The sequence below is a fragment of the Tympanuchus pallidicinctus genome, unplaced genomic scaffold (genome assembly GCF_026119805.1).
Source record: "Tympanuchus pallidicinctus isolate F22 unplaced genomic scaffold, pur_lepc_1.0 scaffold15, whole genome shotgun sequence".
NCBI classification, from domain to species: Eukaryota; Metazoa; Chordata; class Aves; order Galliformes; family Phasianidae; genus Tympanuchus; species Tympanuchus pallidicinctus.
This window is the reverse complement of record NW_026294669.1, coordinates 30,589,832-30,609,596: the sequence shown is the minus strand read 5'-3', so window position 1 is coordinate 30,609,596 and position 19,765 is coordinate 30,589,832. Positions and strand designations below refer to the sequence as shown.

Below are 19,765 nucleotides of genomic sequence, written 5' to 3'. Positions count from 1 at the left end.
TGGGAAGAAAAACATATACTCTATGAATTGCTTAGAAGTTTTATGTAAAACAATTACTTCCAGAGCTGCAGGTATTTTAATTTCCCCTTGTGATAGTTAATTTAAATACTTGATGTTAATGAAGTTGATTGTGGATCACCCCTATGTTATAGGATACAGGTTTAAGTGTTTAGCAGTGAAAGCTCTGAGGACTGAAACTGATCACCAGTTTATTCATAATTTCATCCAAGGTTAATGATGCTGCAGGAATTTGTTTTGTCTGAGTTTGTAAGATGAGTTCTTTTTAATATATGCAATTGAATCAATGGGTGCTGTTACTGCTAAGAGGCTAGAATTGAAGTCATCAGAACTCTCTGTAATTGAAATATTTTCATGCATGCTTAGCTCTTTCAATTTGTTTGTTTCAGAAACTTGTTTTCCCTGTCTTTCATTTGCATCTTTCTTTTTTCATGTTGTATTCTGTTCTCTGATCCTTTCAGAATTTCCACACTTTTTTCTTTCTTTGTATTTATACAGTAGAACTGAATAACCCCAGAATAGTTGCATTTTTTTACTTTCTTTTTACTTAAGCTCTGATTTTCCTGTTGGAACTCTGTGTAGGTGGTTGTCTACTTCAGAAAGCTGCTACTGTGATCACGTTCACCTGTGCTGCAAAAGCTCAGGACTGTAATTTTAGAGTTCTAGATCATTCTAATGGAAGAAGAAGTTGCAGCTGTGGCTCTAGTGGCTTTGTTTTTTCTATGATTCCTGCTGGTATCTACTAGCCCTGCTAGCTTACTGTGTAGTTTTCCAGAAATGTGGCTTTTTCAGAAAGCTATCTCAATACTTTTATTTTACAACAGTTCTTTCTAGTCCCTGGTCTTCAGATATCTGATAATTCTTAGTTCCATCAAATAGTTCTGGCTGTAGGTATGCGTAATTTATTCTGTGAAGAAGAAAGAGGAGACTTTTGTCAGAGAAGAGGTTAGTGTGGAATGGCATTAGAAGGTTAAATTCTTTAGTATTGTAAATAAGAGTTTCCTTACTACTTGCTGATTCCAAGAATTGCTGTTTATGGAAGGCTTGTATCAGAATAAGCACTAAGTTTTTTTTCTTGGTGTTTTTTTGTTTTGCTTTGTTTTTTTTTAATGCTTATTAATACTTAAAGAAGTTAGATCATTCATCCATAAGAAACGTGTAATGGTGGAAAAGATGATAATGTGGTCCTGGAGAAATGTGTAAGAAGAGATTACAACTCTGACAAAAAGAACAGTTAAGAAATGCAGAATGTTGGAATCAACTTGGTGGTGGTGGAACAGAGATTCAATGCGCTGTGATCTCACAGAAACTTACTTTCTCATTTCTAGCTGCTGGAACTGCATGTGGCAGTGCTTAAGTGGGAGCATTCTAAAAGGTTTAAACAAGATAATCGAAGCTGTGTCTTCAAGCCTATCTCTAGACAGAATAAGTAGAGAAAGCTCTATGAGTTGAATCAGTTTGAACAATTTATCCATAGAAATAAAAAGGAGCTCTTCTCTGATTTCCCTGGATAGCTGCCTGGATTAGTCTAGCACTTTCCTTGAATTTTTAATCTCCACATGGAAGTGTATAGACATTATTTCTACCTGTAGTAAAGAATCTATTCCCTTTATTCTTGTTTTGGTTTGTTCTCTTGTTCCATCAAAGCTAAGTGAAAATTTGTCCACGTAGGCGTATTTCCAGGAGTTATATTACGTTATAGATGGGTCAGAAGTATTCCTAGTAAAGTCAGCATTCATGTCAATGGTGTCTGCTTCTTTTCCAGGTTCGTTTTCGTGTGACCATGAAGTCTGATTTTCATAACGAATTTCTTGCCCTCACCAAAGGTCACATTGACCTAAAAATGTATTATTCGATACTTCCTCTTGGCTTTATTTTCTCAAGCTAGCTGGCTTAGAGTTATTTGAATTGTAATTAGACCATTAATAAATCACATTCTATCGCTTACATTCGCTCTTGATTGCTTGAGAGAAAACATCAGATTAGGCTGCAAGAAAGCAGTCAGGGCTGGCAGCTCCAAGAGAGAAGGTGAGCCCAGAGCTAAGCGCAGTAGGCTGGCAGCACCCAAGTGAGGTATGTAAAGCAGGGCTGGTGAGGGGAGCCTGGGTCAGTCAGTCAGGATGGCTGGGCAAGGTCACCAGGAGAGGCTGGGTGTCAACACAGATGGAGGCCTGGATCAGCATGGTGTGCTGCAGGAGTTGTAGCTCGTGCAGGGGCCAAGTGGTTAGTGATAGCTTAAAAGCAGCTCCCACAGGAAGGACACTGGGCTGCAGCAGTGCCTGGATGTTCTCTGAGATCAGCAAAGGAAGGGAGGCAGCCTGCAGCTGCGCTGTCTGCCTCTCAGCCTGGAGCCTGGCAAGCAAACCTCGTGGAGAGAAATGCTTTTAAGGCATTTGCGTAGACTTTGCAGTTCTTACACTTTTAAGAAGCACTGAACATGAACACTGGTATATCTAATTATTGATTTCTATTTTTCTTTAATTTCTAATGACTTTTTAGAATTGGGTCCTTGATTTTTCTGAGCCTATTGGAAGCTGAGGATCCTTGACAAAATCATGTTCTTGGGAATTAGATTTTTTTTTTTTTTTTTATATCCTCCAAGATTATTGTAATTCTTCTGCTAATGTTCTGGTACCTGCAGCACCGTCATGTGAAGGATGACCCATGTCCAACATGTACATTATATTTGTTCATTCTGTGCTCTGTTTTGTTGATAGCAGGTAGTAGTGTCTGCGGGAGATGTTAACAGCTGTGTACAGGGAAACAAAGTCATTTAGTTCTGTGAGGTGCTGATCTCCTAGCCAGGCTGTCTTAAATTTGTTGTGATCGCAGTTGCTCTTATTTTCAGTCAGCCAGAGCAGTTGTGGTGGATTTTTTTTTTTATTTTTTTTTTGTTGCTGTTGTTTAATTTTTCTTTGGCTTTGTAAACAAAGAGGTTTGTGAGCTGAGTGTCTGAAATCTAAGTGAAAGCAACTTCTCAAGAAAAATTATTTTATTTTTCTCTTCAGTTAGCTTAGGATTTTAATTTTGTCCTAGCTTAAAAGAGAATGGATACAGAGAAATAGAGAGAACAAAGGAAGGCTGTAAGCATCAAAGAACCCAATGTTTCAACAATCTGCAATCTCGGGGTATGAGTCTTTAATTTTAAAGCATTCAGTGCTATCAGTTTAGGGTATTCTCTCAATTTTCATTTGCCGCATGGCTTCTGCTTCTCTCTGTCTTACATGGTATGCCAACACTTCAGTTGTGGTGAGGTGGCTTAAATGGATCATGGTGTGTGCTGAGAACAAGAATACTTTGATTTTCTCCATTTTTCTTGTTGTGGAACTGTATATATCTGGAATGCACTGAATTAACTGTGGAAGCATTTACTACATGCTGTATATGGGAGGACTGTATTAGGTACCAGTTATTGCTTCTTACTAATAGTAAATATTCTCTCAATGGTCCATTTAAAATATAGCTAATCTTTGTAATAGGCGTGGGAAATGAGTATTGAGTGGGAATTCAAGCCTTTTCCATAAACAAGCACAGTCAACTTTGAAGAAAACTTAGAAATATGTATCAAGATGGCTGTGATGATACGAGTGCATACAATTCAGCTTGTGCCATAACTTATATGGGAGCAAGAAGTAAAATGTGAGAAGAACTTGAATACCTAAGCTTTCAAAATACTCTTATGTAGATAATAAATGAGAAAAATGGGTCCTATGCTTCCTGATAAATTTAGGATATCTTCTGTCACCACTTAAACTCTTAAATGATTACAGTTCTCTCTGAACATCAGCTTCAATACAAGTCATGGCATTGAAAGCAACTATCAAAGGATGTGGATCAGAAGAGCTTTTAACTTAGTTTTTTAAACCTTTTTGCTTTGACTTTATTTAGTGTTTTAAACCTGTGATTGGTGTCACTTTTGCTTACAAAAGTAAGCAGTATAACTGCTAGGAGGTTAAGCTTAGCTTTCCTTAATTGAACATTTCCCCCATTTGTTGGTGTTTGCTTTGGCTATTGAACAGAAAAGTTAAAGCAGTTTTAAATCTACCACCTGTCGTTCTCATTTATTTTCTCCACGTTGTGTACATGGTTTTTTTTTGTTTTTTTTTTTCCCTTGCCTCTTTTGGATTATATTTCCTTTTATTGGAAAGGACTTGGATGCCTTTCATAAAGCAGAAGCATCCCCTCCCACAGAACAAGAACAAAAGCACCAATTTTTACCAGTAGCGTGAATTTCTATGCTTCTGCTTAAGAAACCCTTTAGTGTTGTGTGTTTTTTGTTAAGAGAAAAAAAAAAAAAGTGGCATTTTGAAGCTTTTACTAAGTCAGTGTTTTATGTGATACAGTCCTGTCAGTTCTCTTGTCTGAATAAACAGTTTTAGGTCTTAGGTAAGAGTGAGATAAATGGAGACTTAGCCTGGCAATTCTTAGTTGCTTTGCTGTTGCTGGCTTTCAGCCATAGAAACATAGAGTAAATGTGGAGTAAACATGAAGGGCTTTTCTTCTTATCCTTTGCGTTTGATCACAGAGGTTCTAAACTGATTTTTGCAGCTAGAAAGCAATACAGTGACCCAACAGAATTTCTGAACTTGTATGCAATGACCTCTGCCGTTCTGAGCAGAACAGCAATATAGATTTAGATTTACTGTGTTGGAGGTAGTGATTACATCCTGTTATTTTTACTTTGACTTATATAAGCATTTTAAAACTGTCAAAATAATGCTACTAATAAAACAAATTGTATTGCAGTAAATCAGATCCATGTTAGACCATTGCCTCATGCATAAAATCATGTTGTTAATGTAGCACAAAAAAAAAGGTTCTAAAAAAGATCTAGTTTTATGCTTTTTATGCTTCTCAGTTTGTGTGTGTTATTTTTAAGAACTTAAGCATTACTTACACCACAAAAAAAAATAAAAATAAAAAATAAAAAAGAGAAAAGGGAGAGAAACTTGAGAATAAGCTATAGAATTATTTCATGAGTTGATGCCAGTAAAAATTTTAAGATAATTTCTTAACAGTTCAGTCCTGATTCCGGGTTTGTGCTCTTCATAAAGGAGATATGAAGGCTTGCTTGCTTGACTCTATCTGTAGATAAGAAAGCTTGTCCATCTCTGACTGTGAGTAGTACTGGATTATGGAATAGATAATGCATGAGTATGTGAACACTGAAAGAAATTACCCTAAAATGTGATCTTAGATTATTTTGATTTTTCAGAATACATAAAACTAAAAAATAAGTTTTTTTTATTTGCTTTTATTTTTATCCCAGAGCGAGGGTCTTGTAATTTGTTATTGGAATAAAGTGGAAAAAGCATAAATATCTAAGTACTTATGTGTTTGAAGTGCTTTTTTTAAGCCAGTGGCATATATGTCTTCAATATTTTTGTGCTGCTTGTTATCTGGAAAACACTGTTGTTGAAACAGGGCTGCAAACATTATACTGATGGGTATCTTGTATTTCTTTTTGCCACACTGCTCTTGGAAAAGCATGCCTCTATATCCCAGGTGTTGTAATGCTCCAGGATTTGCTAGTTAGATGCAATCCAAGAATGCAAATTCTTGTGCATCACAGTCTCCTAAGCTGCACTGATGAAGGTGTCTTTGAGAAGCCAGTTCTTCAGTTACTGAAGTTTTAGTGTAATGTCAGTAAGGGAGGGTTTGCGTAGATTTGATAAGCGTACTGGTTGAGGATCAAAATGTAGCAATACAGACTGTTAGTGTAACTGTAAGAATTACTTTTTCTCTTTTTCACCCCTTTTTGCTGTTCCTTGAATTAAGTAGCATTTACTTCTATATCAGTACTGTCATTTCTTTTGTGTTCAATCTTAGGGCTCAAGGGAAAATATAATAAATCATCCAGAAATGAATCCATGTCAATGTCACTAACTACAAGTCAATGGAGAATATCTGTCAACCTGGAAATAATATCTTTTTTTCCCATCGCCTACACAAAAATGATCATCTTAATTCACATAATTTTTATCCTTACTCTCATGGGAACTTGGGAAATTTTTGCAGCTATGTAGTAGAGTTCTTGAATTACCAACTGATGAACTGAGACCATGTTTTATCTTTGTTCTAGATAGCTGAGCAATTCAATCTGTTAATTCTGTTAAGCAGATAGACCTATCCTGGTTCGTTGTTCATCATCTGACCCTTTATTATTTTTTGTCATTTTTGAGACTGAAATGTGGCAATCTCTCTAGTGTAAATCCTGAGTGTGTTCATATATGACTTCCAAGACTCACACCTTCAAAAAGATCAGAGTACTTACCAGAAGAGAATGAAATAATTTTATATTAATCTGCTCAACGAATAACTTTTTTTTTATTAGTTGAGATCATTTCATGACTTGGCATTCATTGAACCCTGAGTTCTTAATGAACTTTGAGAAAGCATAGAATCTTAAGCCTACAGATTAATTTTTGTTTCTTGATGTGCTTTGCTGTCTACGAGGAGAAACATTTAATTTCCTCAACACTGGAAGTCCTCTTTGAGAAAAGAATCCCATTCTTTATACTGCTATTATGATTTTCAGTACTTAATGACCTTCTCAGGCACATACATATATATATATATTTTAAAAAAAGGATTTTTGTGAATCTGAATGAAATATATACATGTGGGGGATGCTATTGATCACCAGTTTGTTCAGCTTGTATTTTAAGTGTAAATACAGGAATCTAGACTGAAACACAAATAGCCTTGACAGAATTTTTAGTGTTTTGAAGAGTCATAAATGCCTCTTACGCTTGCAAAATCGATAAACCATCCTAGAAGCATGCACAAGTTCAAATGTGTTGGTTTCAAAAGAGCCAATTGCTATTAAGTGTCAAACATTTCTTGACTTCTGGCAAATGGACGCAGTATTGGAGGCTGGCTCTGCATCAGTTTTCTCTTATGGATTCAGTAATAACTTTCTATAGTTAGTAGTTACTAAAGCAAATGTTTTATAATATTTATCAACTGACTTATAAAAAGTAAAATCCTTTATTATTAGTGATTATTTAGTAATTAGTAAACCAGCTCTGAGCTTTGCCTTTTGTACTCAGTTAAAGCTGTTTTGTTGCCTTCATTTGTTTGGGGCTGCTAGATCCTGTCTCATGTTTTGGATACTGTCCACTTTGTCACTTGGGCAACATCTATGGAATTCTTTGGACCCATATCTTCCATAAAAATATACTGTACTTTTTACTAGAATTTTAAATATTTCTGTACAGGATTGTAACTTATTTATTAGCTTCCTTTTAGAGTAAAAGCATGTTTCTAATAAAGGCAGTAGAAAGATTTCTATCATTCTTGGAGAAAAATAAATGTATTTTAAAATTTCATTTATGACTTTGTGCTCACAAACTGTAAGATAGCTATGGCTGCCCAAATAAACCCAAACAACAGGAGAACAAAGAACAAGCTTAATGTCTTTGCACTTTCTGGCCCATCAGCCTTTACTCTCTATGCAAGAAGTGCTTCTAGATGATTAGACAATGAGTAGCAACGCTTCTCATACGGAATGGCTATTGGCATAGGCAGAAATCATGTTACAGAGAAATTATTGTAAGAATGTGAACTTATATGAATTTAACTTGAAAAAAGTGTAATACAACCAGATGACAATATAACAAAAGTGTAATAACCATCTGTCAATTTCTGTAGTTACACTATTAAGAAATCATTCATTTCAGGCTCGTTTGCAAACAAATATTTTACAAGCAGGGTGAAAAAATGACTTAGGAAATCTTAAAAAGGCATTCACAGTATTTGACTCATTGTACATGATTAGCCTCCCTGTATGTATGGATATTTTTTGCTCGAAGTGTAGAACTCCAAATCTAAGATACGTCTGTAGCCATTTTTGTCTAGGGTTAACCAAACCCTTCACTGACTGTTTGCTGATTCCTGACTTTGACCTAAGAATTTATAACTGATGATATTAATATTTTTTTCTTGGAATGATAGAGTTCATTAATTGCAACAGGTTAGAGTAATTATGGTGTAATAGGTTTTTTTTTTTTTTTTACTAGAAAGGAATAACTATATTATGATGTCAGTATAGTATTCTACTCAATTGAGTTGATACTAATAATCAGTACAGATCATTTGCTGTGTGTGGATAGCGTAAGTAGAAGAAACCCTTTAGTCTCTAAGGCTTTCATTAACTGTCTCAAAGTAAATTCTAATTAATTGCAAAGTAATTTCTAAATGAACAATTCTGTTTATTCAGAATGTAACTAAACAGTGGGAAATCAGGAAGTGTTCTGAATAACAGAAGGTCTTGTTGGAAAGGAAAGATCCCTGTGTGCTTTTGGACACGACTATATTCAAATGACCTATATATGTTGATTTTGATGCCTTGGATGCATAGACATTAGGGAGAGACAGTGCAGGGAAATGATCCTTGGGAGCAATGTGTCTCTCTCTCTCTGTTGGTTTTAGTAATTCTCCAATTCCTCATCTCAGTTAAGAGGACAGAATTATATATGTTGAAAATGCCCATGTTCTCCAGCTCACAAAACAGATGAAGCATGAGCAGGTGGTGGGAACATCTGTTTCATACTTTCTGAAAGTTGTGAAGGAGTTTTCTTCTTTTGATCTGTTACTGGATGGCTTCTTTCTGAAATGTCACATACTTCCACAATATGTTTTCTCTTACGATCTTATGTTTCTGTTTAGATAATCACTGATCTCAATGCTGTGTAGTATTTGTCTTCTCTGAATCTAGAAACAGCCTTAGTATGATGTATTTATCAGTGCCAGAGATGTAAAGCCCAAACTGCTGTTAAGTATTCCTGATGCTAAGAGTAAATGGAATAATATTCTACCTTATCTAAAAGCTTGTGTCAGTCCGGGCTATTTTAATTTATGAAAAGTGGGTCCTGAGAGTGATTAACAGTAAAAAAGGTCTTAGGATTTTGCAAAGTGTACTCTGTAATATAAATGTGAACTGAACTACTGCACTGTTCTGTCCAGTTTGCACGTCAAAAGTAATCTTTGCTGTCACCAGCAGTGATGAAGTAACTGTCCAGAGTTGTCATTATCAGTCTGTAATCAGTGTGTGTATATTACTTTCCTTATAATTTTATTACTTTTATTATTATATTACTTGTATTAGTGTATAGAGTAATTATGAATAGTATGCAGCCACCACGGTTATTGTAGTATGTATCTGACCATACCTTCCCTAAGTTAATAGAAATTTTTAAGGGAAGCCATCTAAGCAGTTTCTGGTCCCAACCACAAGATAACAAATGTATTGCATGGTTGTTCTCAAAAATGCCTTTCTAACCAAACACCAAATTTTACAGGTACTTTTTTGAGTAGCTTTGAATTTTTCAGATCTAATTTTTCAGATTCATTTTCATGTGACAAACCCTGAGAAACAGTTTTTCAGTTGTATTTTCTGTTTTTAGAATTACTGGAAATTTTGAGTCTTTCAGAACAGTTCTGACACAGAAAAGAAATAAGCAGGGTAAGGTTGTGGAAGAGCACGATAAATATTTCAGTATTTTTGTAAGGCTTTACTTAATAAAGGCAGAGATGGCTACCTAAGCTGTGCCTGCTATAACTGCGTGAGGCAACAAACCATACAGAATGGGAAAAATAATCCAGCGTAGTGACTGCTCATTGATATGTGCACAAGAATAAGTATGTACAAAGATGTATGTGATTGAAGCCCAAATGTATGTGACAGAGTTGAAGAGTGCAGAAGGTTGAATATAACACACAGTGTGAAAAAGATTCACCTTCACTTGTCTAACAGTATAATGGCATAGTGTCAGAAATCTCATGCACAATTCTAGACTTTCTTGTAAGTTAGTTTTCTCTAGGTGTGGATTTTTTTCACTTTGAGGATAGTATATTTTAGCCATACTGAGATGTTGAGAAGATAAAGTTGAAGGAATTTCAGAAAGGCAGTGAGGTGCTAGGATACTGACTGCACATACTGTTAGATACCAAGAGCAGCATCATTCTAGACTGACTTCTGAAAAATCAGGTAATGGTGTTTATGTAGGCAGCTTTCAGGAAAAGTATGGTAAGATTAAAAAAAAGTATGGTAAGATAATTTTTCTAGTTAACTAAAATGTGTAAGGTTTGAATGAAAATGAATGCAGGCTGAATGACCGACTGATTTTGGAGACTTATTTTTACCAAGTCTGTTTGCCTGCTCCAAATTAGATTTCAAAAGTAACACTGTGCTGAACCTGGCTGGAATCTATATTTTATTGAATTACATATAGAATTTAAAATTAGAAAAAGAATAATTGCAAATCATTCAATATCAGCCATGCATTATTATGATATATTTAACCATAACATTTATAGTTTATTTTAGGACAAGGCCTGTAATTGTGATTCCTTTTGCCAGTGTTAAGAACATCCTTCTAGAATCACATGATAAGCTTTAAGCCTATAATGAAAATGGATTTCTAAAAATTTCTTTTATGTGGGAGGCAAATAATACAAATGGTTCCAGAGTTTACCTTATTTGTAATAGAACACAGTTCAATAGTCAAACATTTTGGTTATCCATTTCAAACAATGGGCGGTGGAGCTTTCACAAAACAATGTATTTTATCAACTTAATAGTGAGTATAAGCACGAAGCATTAGTGTGCAATTATGTATTTAATGTAATCCAATTATTCCTTATCGAAATTTGCATTATGCATATGCTGTTTTGATTTGGCTAATTGGTGTTGATGGTCCTGTATGAAGCAACTCGTTTACCTCAAGATTTTCATTATAAATCTTAATACCTACTTCAGGAGTGATATTTTACCTCCACTGACGTCAGTGACAGAAACCTACATGTTCATAAATGAGCCATATTAAAATAGCTCGTGTTTCTGTAATTTTTGCTTGAACTATTGAATATTTGGGCCAAAATACTAGGGGCAAATTGGCTTCCCCGTTGTTTCATGTTTGTAAAGGGAAAAGGTCTGGTATGCGTTTAGAAAGATTGGGAGCAGAAGACATTAACGAGGCAGTTCTTTTAAGGAAATTAAGATCTCTAAGATCCTCTTATTGGTTTTTATGTCGTTTGCTTGAGTCAAAAAGTTGAGATTGCTTTTTTTGGCACTGCTCCCAGGTATGACCTGTTGTTTTTTCTTTTGTGGATCTGAAGATAATCTGACTTAAGCATTCTAGTGCATTTTGGAAATGCAATTTGTGCATCATGGACGAGGCTTTCCTAGAGAGTAAATGGCTGCTTGCTGTAAAAAACAAAAACAAAAAAACTTGCAATGATTTGCTAAACATTAAAGAAAGACTTGCAAAAATAAAAGACAATTATAACAGTATAGTTTGTATCTCAAAGAAATTATAATCTAGGTGGACAGTATGAAGAGATACTGTTGTGATATATAAGTGTGATAATTCCATATTTTATTTTGTGATATTTAAAACTGGATTAAAGGATAGCAAATGAAAGTGTATGAGGAATTCAGTTTTATATTGGTTCATTTTTCTTAGAAGAACTTAATTGTCCCTTTGCTCTTGTTTGAGAAAACAGTTCCATGAACTGCACTTCAGTTGTTCTGCAATGAAGTTGCAAATGATTTGTGAGAGAAAAACAATTCACTTTTGAAGAAAGATCTGTAATACTTCTATGTTTCTGGGGCCATGGATTTGCCTGATATATGCATGTATGTATTTCTCACTCATAGAAATCTAGTTTGACCACCATACTGCTTGTCACCGAAATGAATCACCGTACTATTTGCTATGGGAATGTAATCCTGGATTGTAATTGAAAAATATGCACAGTGTATCATGTAGGATCACGTCATTCAAAAAGATGTTATCCCGTGTTTGCTAAGGCATCTGACAAATACACTGAAAAGGGAAAAAAGCTGAAATGCTTTGAAAGCTTGTGGAGAATTTAGAAGCTTAGATTTGTGGAGAATGACGTGATTATATTAAAAATATTCTAGGTTTTTATTTCATTTCACGTCCCTTCTCTAAGGGTCTATTTTGTATAAAATGTTGTTTTTTAAGGGTGGCTTCCTGCTCGAATCAGTGGATGAGCCCTAATTCTTTCTGGGAGCAAAGCTAAAAACTTCTCCATCACTTTCAACTCCCTTGCTAAACACATGAATCATTTGCTTAACATTCTGAGAAAGAATTGGAAGTGATGAATAAGGTAGCACCTTGATTAATCACGGTAGCCTCAGGAGTTGTAATTATTTAGCCATGCTGAGAATCTCTTATTCTGGAGCTAAATTGCTCCTGATCCATCTGTTAAGAAGGTAGGTGATAAAAATTTATCTTAATTTCTGCTTTGAGACTAGATAAAGTAGGGCATTTGCTTGAGAATCTTGGCTATTCTTACCATGCTATTTCATTCTTGTGTGTTGTTCCTTAAAGTAGGTTATGACATCTGCAGAAAAAGATGAAGTGGTTACTAGTAAGCCATGGTTATCATGGTATGATAGAAATGCAAACAGACTTGTGTCTGAGATGAAATTAAAATAAATATACGTGACTATTGCAATTGATGAAATATCTGACTGGATTTTTGTTAGGATACTTACAGTAGCCTTGGTTCTCCAGAGGGAATCTTTCTGGGAGAAAATGCTATATATAGGGCTCTCAAGACATTGTGTGATAGTAAATAATTCAGTTTGGAAAGCATTCTTATTTATTGATTGTTCCAGTAACAGCGTAACACAAAAACATGGATTCATTGTGGGTGGATAATCTTAATATTCTTTTTTTAAGTTTCTTTTCTATGTTCAGGTTTTTGAACGAAAGGAAAGCAATTAAAAATGATTCTCTTAAATTTAGATCAGTAATGCCAAAGGCATAAAGAAGGTCATTATGTACACCTTATCTCTTTCACAGCTACATGGATGTGACTAATGAACTTTGTGAAGTAGCTTGAAATCTTTGAAAATAAATAATTAGGTATTTTAGTAGTTCTATCAGTAATTCCAGTGTTTTTAACCTGAATGTGGCCAGATGTGGCATAAATACAGTACCAATGGCAACAACTTATATTAAGGAGAGGACTGGGCTTGCCAGCCGGAGCTTCTGTGGATTATTCTTTTACATAAACTAATGTAGTGCAATGTAGTGAACTGTGAAACTGACTGGGCTCAATACTGCAGATGCTAAACACAAATTTATTTCTATGTAAAGAATAAAATGTATAAAAATTTACCTCTTCAGTTAAAGCAGGCAATCCAGTTATCCAGATCTCTGAACATCAAGGGTCACAGTCTGAAAATCTGGTTAGATTCACAGGTGAACCTCAAAACTTGGTCTCGCTTGAATATGAGACAATCAAGTTGTCAAGTCTTTTGTAAGCAATTGTGAATTTGAAGCAAAGCCAATATGTTTTATAAAGTAATCTGAAGTAAACAATGTTAGTTCATATAGGCAGTGAGTCACAGATGGAGTTAATCACACTGCTTGCTTAGAAGTGTATAAGTGAAGCAGCTAATCTGTAAAGGCTTCTAATGCCATCAGTAGGCATAAAGAAAAGAATTGTAAATATGCCAACAGAGTCCAGTTTCAAACTCTTTGGCTGTATTAGCTTTGCACACAGCAAGGATATTGATATATTTTTTATTTCTAGTGCTAGTGGTGGCAGTGGTGATGAGGAGACGGTTGGACTAGATGATCTTATAGGTCATTTCCAACCTTGTGATTCTATGATTTTATGCTACTAAGGAACTATGACTTAACTGGCTCTCTACGTTCTCTGCTAAGTCTTAATTACTTTCCTACTGCCTTATCTGCCCAATTTTATTTATAGGAAATCTCCTCTGAAATCAATAAAACTACATTATGTACGTGCAAATATTTCTTCAAGTTTTTCTTCTTTGCAAGTCCACAGAGAAACTTGTAGGTCTTGCCTTCAAAACAACATTGTTTTGTGCTTTCAGCTGTAGCAGCCTTTGGTTCAGATTTTGCATCTGGCAAGATATGAACTAAAACTGTCTCACAAGAATTTGTAGACTTGGCACAAGAGAGATGTAGCAGAATTGATGCCCCGGATAGATATTTTGTTTCTCTTCTTTTGTTGTTTCGTTCCCACTTTTGATTCCAGGAGTGAAGGTCATTGATGCACTGACTTGGATCACTACAACTTCAGCTCTTATTTTTTGTAGACTTAACACGAACAATTTCAAACATCTTCCCTTGATATGAGTCTTTCTGTTTTCTTTAAAAACTAAAAATTGAAAAGCACAGCAGTGTGTGATTTTTAGCAGTTGAATATTCTGTCATTTTCATTGTGATTAAAAGCAAATCTGCTCAGTCTTTTAGGTACAACACTGTATGTGAGTCTGCAATTCAAAATGTTCTTCTGAGCAGGTGGTATCACATCTACCTGTTCATACCTTGATTTGGATACGGAAAGAGATAAGAAAACTAGAATTTCTGGAATGTTTTACCATCAGAAAGAGCTTTTTGTCCTTTCTTGCCTCACGTAATATAATATACCTTTCCTTCAAAGGCTTATAGAGTATTGCAGCATTTTATATTATGTTTTTTCCTTATACTGTTTGATGGAAGTTTCTTCTGACAAAAGTTGGAAATGATTGGGATGAGGAGTGGTTTTGGTTTCCTGTGGGTCACGGGAAAATTGATAGCAGAATCAGAACTGAGAAAATGATATAGCAAAAACAAACAAAAAACCAAAAAAACGCCTTAACTTGGTACAGCATAATTTGGTTTTCTGTCACATCTCTGTAGCTGATGTCTTACAGTGAAGTCATATTGACAGCACTGACATTTTTGCAACTGATTCTTTAACAAAGAAATGCTTTCCTTTCAGCAAAAGTTTCATGATAATAGCATTTATAGCTAAAATGTCTTATTACAGAAATATAATTCCATAGTTTCCTCTGTATTAATTCTACCACTGTGGCTAATACTGCTCATGTAATTTCAGGATATTAGCATACTTAGAAGGATGAACAGTGGGTATGTTTGTCCTGTGCATGCAGCTGGAATCATTAGCATTGTGTCTGGCAAGGAGAAAAGCACTGCTGGTAGGTTGTACTAGAGCTGTAACTACTTAAATATTATTAGATATTTGATAAAAATGTAGAGCCTTTTTGCCTTTCTCTCTTCAGCTTAGTTAATCAGCTTTTTATCTTTATATCCGGTATGTAAAAGAAGATATATTTATACCACTTGTATCAAATGGGTTAGAACTAATTACCAAAATTGCAGTATTCTTCATACTTTATTTTCATTGCTCTTTGATTTTGTGTTATGATGGCAATCAGACAAGCGTGTTAGAAAGTTGCACGCTTTCTATTAGCTTCTAAATACTGAACACTGTCCTACTATAACCTCTGCTATTCTTCAGTTCCTGGGTATGATATGCTAGGAAAGGATTATGATATACTAGGAAAGGCCAGAAGTTGTACCAGAGGAGGTTTAGGTTGGACATTAGGAGAAACTTTTTGTCTCAGAGGGTGGTCAGGCACTGGAATGGCTGCCCAGGGAGGTGGTGGAGTCACCGTCCCTGACGGAGTTCAAGAGGCGCCTGGATGAGGAGCTACCAGATATGGTTTAGTGCTTGTGGTACTGATAGGAATGGGGGGGTGGTTGGACTAGAGGATCTTGCAGGTCGTTTCCAACCTTGTGTGATTCTGTGATTGTCAGGGTAAGTGAAAATTTGTTTATAGAAAAGATCGTATGCTCTGTTTACAAGACTTGAGAACAGCTCTGTTATCTGGTATAGCATTTCAATTGTAATAGGAGATTTGGTATATAGAAAAGGAAGGGCAGGCAGTTTTGAACGTAGTTTGTATGTTTTTAACTGGGGAAAATAATAACTCTGAGATTAGGGCTGGTGAGAAAACCAAATATTTGATGTGTGGTGTCAAAGCGTTTTGAGTTCTTGAATAATCACCAGACTGTTAAGGCTTTTGGGTTTGTGTTTTCCCTATTTGTCATCAAGTGCATTAAGATCAGGGATTACTTTTTTTTTTTTTTTCTTTAGGAAAACGTATAAGGAAGGAGAAAGGTGAAATTCTTAATTTGAGAGATAATTTAATTAAAAAAAAAAAAAAGTCACAGGAAACAGAGTACTGAAATACGGTTGCAATAAATGCACTTGAAATGCAACTGCCATTTTAACATTTTACAGCACAGGACTTGTAGATTCACATCCATGTGAAAATCAGTAGCATATTGTGTTGTGCAATCATGTCGTTGTCTATACTGTCATGCAGAAAAGCTTCAAAGGTGCTCAACATCCCTAATATCACTTATGTTCTGAATTATTTCTTTTGCAAGGATAATTCAATCTGAATGACATGGTGGAATCTGAATTTTGCTATTAGCTTGCCAGGTTGAGAGTCCTTGAAGCAAATAAAATATATTTTTTTAAAGAGTTCTTCAAGAATATATTTTGTTAGAGGACAGATAATGTGCATAGAGAGATATAATCTGTTAGGAGAAATCTGATACTCTGTTTGGGGAATTGTAATTTGCTGAAATTCCTTAAAGTGAAACATGCTGTCTATGTTATGTCACTCAAGAAGAAAAAAAAGACATGCATTTCAGAACGTTTTAATTTTATGTGCTTTCAGAAATGATATTCGTCAAGGCTCACAATAATTGGAACGTAGCTGAAGTCAGGTTTCTATTAGTAATGTATCATTAGAATATGCCCAGCATTCTTAGTGAATTTTCAAGTCAACATAAACATCTTTCAGAGCAGAAAAATGTGAATTTGCAATGTAAGAAAGAAATTTCTGAGAAAAATACTGTGGGATATGTTGGACTTAATAACTGGGATCTTGCTAGGAGCATGTAGTCTGAAAGCAGAACCCTGATCTATTTCTCCAGCAAAATCCAAAGGTTGTGGAAAGAAAAAAAAAAAAAATATCACAAACAGCCTTGTAAATGGAAATTCAGTTTCCGGCCTTCTACCTGGATTGCTCCCAAGTAGGGCAGAGTGTGTCTTGGAGAGAGGAAAGGTAATTAACATTTCTGAGAAGTCTGTATGTTCCACTGAAAAACACTTTTCTGAGATTCCTAACGGGGTTACATCCTTTTTCTATCCCTCGCCACCCTTATTCTTTACTTCAAAGGAACGTTTCCTCTTCTCTGCAAGCAGTAGATTTAATGCCTTGGGAAGATTTTTGTATTCCTGACCAGACATATTAAAGCAGGACTCAGTAGAAGCTTTCCAGCTCATTAAGTAAACTGAATTAACTTATTCAGTTCTCATGCCTGGGGATGGCAAAATTGAGTTCTGTGGAGGTGGCAGCCTGGTCAATCTTCAGCCTCCCATTCTGTGTGCTTCCATTTTCTTTTCCTTCTTCATGCCCAGCCCTTTTGGAGAGATGCCTGACAGCTGCGTGGTCTTTTTCCCTGGAGCTTCTCACACAACTTCTGCTTTTGTAGTGATTTTTGCTGTCTCAATTGGGGCCGTAGGCAACTGTTGCCTTTAATGATTTTTAAAGCTGGCACATGGGATCAGCGTCATTTAGAACAGAATTATCTACTATAAAACAATAATTTGAAATACAATGTATGCTGCGAGCATATTTCTTAGAAGGTGAAGGTGAGTAGCCAGCTTCCATGTAAATCTGTCTAATGCTGTGCATTGATTAAATACCCGTAGTGAGAATGAGTATGATGTACTGTTTGATATCATTAAATAAAGCAAAGGCACACATCTGTGTGCGTGTACAATTTTAAGATTTATTTTAATCAAGGATTTAAAGTAAATTTATATAACTATGGTCTACACAAAAACTGCCCCAGCCAAAATTGTTCTGTAGCTTGTCACAAGATGGTGACATCATTCACAACATACAAATACATCCCTGCCAATTTTTTTTCAAAACACAACAGCTGCAAGTTTTCTATTAGATGAGAAAGTTATTGAAATAATATCTTGAGGAAACTTATAGCTAGAAAAGGTTCAATCACAAATACTTTGGGAAATCTTTAAAGTAGAGAATGAAGCAGTTGATTCCAGTAAAATATTTTTTAGTTAAAAGATAAAGCAAAGTTACCAAGGCAGTTTTAGCTAAACTATCTTACAAATCCATTTTATTTGAATACAAATAAAGTTTCTGTGCTGATGGAAATTCAAACTTGGTTGTGAAGAAAGAGACTAACATTTCTGTTAATGAGTATAATAATTAAGATGTCCAAAACTTATTATTTATGAAGAATACTAGAGTACTGTAAAAAGCAACTGATAAATTTTCACCTGGATGCAAATTACTATTTTGTGATTTTTAAATTTTAATTTCTTCAACCACTTGTTTTATTTTGTGGCTCAGCATATACATTTAAATAAGTTACCCATAAATAAATGATTTTGAAGAAAACTCATACATGAAAACTGAGATTTCTTCAGTGCTCTGAACAAACATCAAGTAGTAATTGTTTTGGGTCTTTTTTTCAAACAAGTCTTGATGCATTTCTTGTCCAGCAATAAAACTGGAAAAAAAAGCTCTACTTTGCAAAACCAATAGTCTGTCTGGTCCATCAGTGAGCCCAACTGTGTCAAGAAGTCAGGAAGAATATGAATTATTTCTGTATGTATTGGATGTAATTGGCAGAATGACTGTGAAGTCATAAGAAAATGCATAACAGCTGAAAGGACTTTCTCCAGTAGAGGAGCGCATGCTAGAGCTATGAAGTAAGAATTCAGGAGTAGTGAAAGATAAGGATCCGTTGTTAATTGGCAGTTAATGAAATTGAATGGAATTTCCCAACTCTTTTGTTGTTTGTGACACCATGCCTTTCCTTGTTGCTCAGCATCCAGAACTGTTGTTTTGGGGATGTTGGAGAGGGTAAATCCTTGCCCTCTGTTCTCAGTGTTCAGACCGTGAGTTTCTTGATTTTATTTGTTTCCCTCTGTGGAGTGCAGTCTGTTCAGTCTGTCCTTACAAATCAGCTGTTTTCACCCACTTGATATTTTAAGTTACCCTTCTTGGGCCTTCTAAGTCCATTACATCCTTTCTGAAGTGCGGAGACCACACGTGTGTTCAATATTCAGGATGTGGATATGGCAAGATTTTATGCAGTTGCAAAATGAAGTACTTTGTCTGGTTTCAATACCTTTCCTGAATGGTGGCTGATGATCTGTTGGCTTTTTTTGGCCACACTGCCTGCTTAGTTCACTGATATTAGAGTGCAGTCATAGATAATTCCAGTGTCCATTTCTCGAGCTGTAACTGACAGTCTCAAGTTCAGTGTCATGGTGGTACAATATAAATAATTTCCCCACCTCTACAATACATTCTCATACTTCTGTCTTAACTACATGGAAGGTCTTCTGCCACATTTCAGCCCTGTTCCAGAGTTTAGTGACATTCTACTTTAGCTACTTACCATAGGCACGGCATTAGTTACCTGAAAGAGCGTGTTATCCATTGGGTGATTTCTTATTCTCTCCTTTCTACAGATGATTGATCAAGATGAGTAAAACTGTTGTCTTCTGCCCACTTGATCATGCGTACCTTTTTCATTCTCGGAATTCTCCCTTAGTCTTTATACTTAACCATTAAAGAGGACTCTAGACTTGTGGCTGCTTGATTTCTTCAATAGCATAACTATGTAAAGCAAGATCTTTGCAAATTATAGATGTGTGACTTGTTCTATTCAGTTCTGGAGAATTCACTTTGTTTCTGTTATTTATCAGATAAAGTAGTTTGCAAACATAATTCAAGAAACAAAAACTCTGAAGACACAGTAATTCAAGTACCTAAGGTATACGTTCCTAGAAATAATTATAACTGAAATGTAATATGAGTGTTGGAGGG

General features: G+C 35.4%; 1 long non-coding RNA gene across 1 annotated transcript in view; it reads left to right on the top strand.

Annotated features, from left to right (window-relative positions):
- Window positions 1-19,765, top strand: part of LOC128077226 (uncharacterized) — a 112,669-nt gene that overhangs the window by 28,483 nt on the left and 64,421 nt on the right. The window lies entirely within an intron of this gene.